A 5,954-nucleotide genomic window follows, 5' to 3' on the forward strand; every position below is an offset into this window, starting at 1 on the left:
TGTTCCTGTCTCTCTCTCTCTCTCTCTCTCTCTCTCTCTCTCTCTCAAAAATAAATAAATAAATACAAATAAAGATTTTCATACCACATAATTATATAAACTAAATGTGAAACTCCTTCCCTCTGTCTGCCTTCTAGCTGTCACTTTACAGAGATAGTCACTGTTAAAATTTTGGTATATGGCCTACTAGCCTTAGGAACTAACAGTATAAGTCTAGATGGGAAGTAGGCTTTTCATCACAGTAGGAAGTCACTCACTCTCAATCCCAAAGACTTGGAATCAGCCCATTCTATTCCATCATGAATTATCTGTGAGAAATACAGGTCTTAAACTTGGGCACTGTGGGAGGAGAAAGAGAACATGAATACCTATTATGTGCCAGGTACTGTAAACAATTTGTGTGTGTGTGATAGAGACAAAGAGAGACAGAGAGGGACAGACCGGCAGGAAGGGAGAGAGATGAGAAGCGTCAATTTTTGTTGTATTTCCTTAGTTGTTCATTGATTGCTTTCTTATATGTGCCTTGCGGGCGGGGGGGCGCTACAGCAGAGCAAGTGACCCCTTGCTCAAGCCAGTGACCATGGAGTCATGTCTAGGATCCCACGCTCAAGCTGGTGAACCTGTGCTCAAGCCGGATGCACCAGTGCTCAAGCCGGATGAACCTGTGCTCAAGCTGGCGACCTCAGGGTTTCAAACCTGGGTCCTCTGCGTCCTAGTCCGACATTCTATGCACTGTAAGCAATTTATATTTAATAATTAAACTCATACTTAGAGACAATATGGATATATTCTACAGTAAAAGTAAAGGAGCTTGAATAGCTTACCCAAAGTCTCACAGCACAAGAGCCAAGATTCAACTCTAAGTGGAAGCTTATTTTTTGCCTGGCCTGTGGTGATGCATTGGATTAAACCTTGACCTGGAACGAGAAGGTTGTCAGTTCATAACTCTGGGCTTGTCGGGTCAAGGCAAATCCGACAGGCAAGCAATGAATAACTCAAGTGAAAGAAGTATAAACAAGCAATAACCAATTAAAGTGAAAAAACTTAGTTGATACTTTTTCCTCTCCCTTTGCCCTAGTTTGTCTCTGTAAAATCAATTTTTAAAATCTTAAAAAGAAAGAAAGAGGAAGGAAGGAAGGAAATGAAAAAGAAAGAAGAAAAGAAAGAAAAAAAGAAAGACAGGAAAGAAAAGAAAGAAAGAAAAAGAAAGAAAAAAGGAAAAGAAAAGAAAAGAAAAAAGCTTATTTCTTTCCCACTCATTTTGCCTTTTTTTTTTCATTCTTTTTTTCCCACTAGAAATTATGGCCAGGCATTAAAATATGCTTTTCATCAATATTCTTAGCAATAAAGTTTATAATTTGTTGTGTGATAGGTGATAGATGATAAGGCAATGCCCATTATTAATTAGGAATAAAGACTGATTTTTTAAAAGACTTTAGCAAGGAATATCCTAAGACAACTCAGAAGCCATTCAACTTATGGTAGTTTACTGTCAGGACACATGTAAATAGAGTTGAGGGAAGTTTTAGAAACAGTGTGGCAAATACTTAATGAAATTTTAAAGGTTTAAAGTTTTTTTTTTAAGATTTTATATTTTTAAGATATTTTATTTATTTAGTTTAGAGATATGAGAGAGAGAGAGAGAGATGGGAGTAAGAGAAGGAAGCATCAGCTTCCATATGTGCTTTGACCAGGCAAGCCCAGGGTTTTGAACCAGCGACGTCAGCCTTCCAGGTCAATGTTTTATCCACTGCACCACCACAGGTCAGGCTAAAGGTTTCTTCCAAACCCCACTGTTTATCATTCTTTTTAATTCATTCAACATTTATCTAACCTTTCCAGTTCATATAAAGTTCCCTCATCTCTCTAAATCTCCAGAGAAGTGGCATCCTCCACTTTCCAGGTTCTAGTTCCAACATTGAAATTTTTGAAACAGCTCTTTTTACAGTTATCTGACCTGCTTATTTTGGTAAGTTTCCCCAGGCTTTGCTCACAGAAGTCACCATTTATCCTCAGGGTTTTGGGCACTCCGTATCTCACTTGGTTTCCCTTAGATTTTCAGTCTCTTATCTTCCATTTGTTAAAAATGTATTCTCTTCTTGATATTTGCTATAATATCAGCAATGGTGCAGATGAACTTCCTCTCTCAGGTGTTTAAGGAATAGGATTGGGTGTGGTATTATCTCCCTTACTCAAACTCCTATCAACTAAACCTCAAAAAGACCCCTGACCTTTTAAAAAATCTTTATATACCTACCAAATTCTAAGCCCGAAAAATCTCTTGTGCATGTGTGCATCAGAATCACTAGGGGGAGCTTCGGTTAAATACCAATTCTTGGACCATGCTCCAGACCTAATAAGAATTTCCGTCAATAGAGTTTCTCAGTTATTCTAACTCCTGTGGCTAATTTAATCAAATTTAAATAAAGTTTAAAATTTGGTTCCTCAGTTGCATTAGTTACATCTAAAATGCTCACTAGTCGTGTATGGCTAGTGACTACTGCACTAGATAGCACAGATACAGAATATTTCCATCATTGCAGAAAGTTCTACTGGACAGCACTGATCTAGAATATCTAGATGGCAACTGAAGCTGTAAATGATCTCCTGGAGAGTGTAAAACAAGAAGAGAAAGGGTTCCAAGAACAGAATTGTGAGAATTTTCCCATTAACAGGCAAGTAAAGACTCAAAAGAGAATAAGAAGGAAAAGACAGATTCTGCATAAAGGACTGACATAATCTTAATGACTTCTATATTATTATTATTATTTATATTTATTTATTTATTTACAGGGACAGTCAGAGAGAGGGACAGATAGGGACAGACAGGAAAGGAGAGAGATGAGAAGCATCAATCGTCAGTTTTTTGTTGCGACTTCTTAGTTGTTCATTGATTGCTTTCTCATATGTGCCTTGACCGTGGACCTTCAGTAGACCGAGTAAACCCTTGCTCGAGCCAGTGACCTTGGGTCCAAGCTGGTGAGCTTTTTGCTCAAGCCAGATGAGCCTGCGCTCAAGCTGGCGACCTCAGGGTCTTGAACCTGGGTCCTCCACATCCCAGTCTAACGCTCTATCCACTGCGCCCCTGCCTGGTCAGGCAATGACTTCTATATTAAACGCACTAACTACAGGTTGAAAATAGAATGAAGGCTGGGACAAAAGTAGAGGCAGCATCCTGTTTTTTCTTTTCTTAAATATTTAACTATTTAACTTTATTCAATGCTTTTTCTGAGTGTTTGAAATGATCCATTTGGTTCTTCTCCTTTAATTTACTTAATTAGAAAATTACATTAAAATATATATTAATATTAACCATCTGAGCATACATGAATAAACCACACTTGTACACACACACACACACACGTGTGCACACAAGAAGGAATGGCCAGCGAAATTGAGAATATGAGAGTGATATCTTATAGGTCAAGAGAAGAAAGTCAAGAAACAGGATGTGGGTGATCAGTGTAAAAATTTTAACATTAGGGTCCATGGTTGATAATGTAGAGGACTATTACTTGGAGAGGGATGGCTTCCCAGACAGGTCCCCACAATGAGGCATTGGCCTTTGTGAGTGAATTCTCTACTGACCAAGACAGCCCCCCAGAAGTTCAAACCTGTCTTCATGCAAATGCCATTTTCTTTCACGAATAGATTCTCTTTATCCAAGGCCTCATATACTGAATTTTTAAAATATATATGTGTGTCTAGCAGATGTTAACTCAAGCTCACAAATGCATTTACATACGATATATATATATCAGAATGCCAATTTATTAAAAATACAACTGTTAGATGTTTCAGTTAGCCTAACTAGTGCATTCTTTTATCCCTGTAGTTCTGCATAAAAGGAGGCAAATTTTTAGAAAATTACTTTGTGAATAAGGAATAAGATCTAATATTAGGTGATCTTACAAAGTTTCTAAGCTGACCCAGCTTAAGCACTCTCAAGGGCTCTCCTTGTCCAAGAGTTGGCCTCTTGAACTCCTGTAGTTTAAATACCTCTTTTTATCCTTTTCCTAAGGGAGTGTAGTATTTTTTTTTCTTTCTAAATTGCAATCCCAGTCCAGTTCTTCCTGTCTGAGATTCTACCCAGGACAACCTGGTTAAGTTTTGATGGTTTCCAAAGTCCCACACAATTATAGTCATTATCTGTTGCTTTTCACTAGTTTAGCTCTTAAAAAGTAATCTTATTTCCAGGTTTCTTAGAAACACATTGTAAAGCCAGTAGCCACAGCCACCATCACAGCCGCTTGGCCCGTGCAGGTTTGCATTTGATTTGGACAGACAGTAGCCAAGAACTGGTGGGCCATTACCTTTAATCCTAGCTCGTACCCGGTGGGCGAGAAATATACACAGTGGGAAAACACTTCCCTTTCCATTCCAAAGCCACTGACTTGTCCAAGTATTCCTAGAATCAAAGGTTTCTACCTCACCATCCTTATTCACCTCTGTTCCCCATCTCCTTCATCTGCACAAACTGGCTTCTCCTTCAGCACTCTGTCATCTTGGCTGCCTCTCCTCTACAATGCTAATTTCAGGAACAGAGAGAGAGAGCCCCCCTGGTCTCCCTTATTTTATGGTGTAGAAATCAAAACCCTTAAGCCAATATACAAATAAGGAAGTCTCTGATACAAAGCCACTTATCTAAGGCATAAATGGGATTCCTCATAAGAGTGCACCACCCCACATCATAACAGTCAAGGGTGTGGGAAAAGGCTTAGTGTTGAGAAGATATTAGTATTAAAAGGGTGAGATAAGCTTAGTCTTAAAACTAAGACTTAGGCCTGACCAGGCACTAGCACAGTGGATAGAGCGTCAAACTGGGATGCCAAGGACCCAGGTTCGAGACCCCGAGCTCGCCAGCTTGAGCGCAGGCTCACCTGATTTGAGCAAACAGCTCACCAGCTTGGACCCAAGGTCGCTGGCTCGAGCAAGGGGTTACTCAGTCTGCTAAAGGCCTGCAGTCAAGGCACATATGAGAAAGCAATCGATGAACAACTAAGGTGTCACAACGAAAAACTGATAATTGATGCTTCTCATCTCTTTGTTCCTGTCTGTCCCTGTCTATCCCTCTCTCTGTCTCTGTAAATAAATAAATAAATAAATAAATAAATAAATAAATAAAGGAAACATTTAAAAAAATATTTTAAAAAACATACACACACACACACAAAAAAAAAAACACAAAAAACTAAGACTTAGGCTATAAAACCCTGCCTGTTTACAGCCTGTCCCCCATACCCAATACAAACTATAAGTGAGCAAACATATACATCAGATTTGCAAACTTATTTGACCCACACACATCATTGGAACCATCATGTATTATCAGTAGCTGTTCAGAGGGCAAGTAGAATGCAAAGACAAACGATTTGGCAATTAAGAAAGTCATGGGAGGAGTTTAGCACCTTCAGTTTCAGTAAAATTGTTGGAGTGGACCCCCAGGAGTAGAGAAATGAAGTAGACAAATTTGTTGAATTCTTTAGATATTTATTCAGTATCTAAGAAATGTTAGGCTCTGAGGTGAAATATAAGCAAATATGAACAAGGTTCCTGCACTGACTGACGTCGCTTATCTGAGCAGAAAAGGTGAAATTAACAAAGTAATCACAATTACCGTCTAACGATAGAGTGTGAGTTAAACTAAGCAGAGATGTGATCGCATTAGGGGCTTGGGGTGAGCTTTCCCGCGGCAAAGGCATAAGGCTGGGATGTGAAAGATGAACAGGGTTAAGCAGATGAAGCAAAGGGGCAGAGACTTGCGTGGGGAAGCAGCACAGGAGCACAGGGGCCCAGGGCGCCCAGAAGGAAATCTGCCTGGCCGCGGAGCCCGGGGCGAGGAATAGCACGAGCCTAGGAAAATGAGGGGAAATGAAAATAGGCCAGAAAAGGCGGGGAGGGCTCCTCCTCTTAGAAACTACAAGTCCCAAAAAGCACTGGGCAGACGGATGTGA

This window comes from Saccopteryx bilineata, chromosome 4 (genome assembly GCF_036850765.1).
Source record: "Saccopteryx bilineata isolate mSacBil1 chromosome 4, mSacBil1_pri_phased_curated, whole genome shotgun sequence".
Taxonomy (NCBI): Eukaryota; Metazoa; Chordata; class Mammalia; order Chiroptera; family Emballonuridae; genus Saccopteryx; species Saccopteryx bilineata.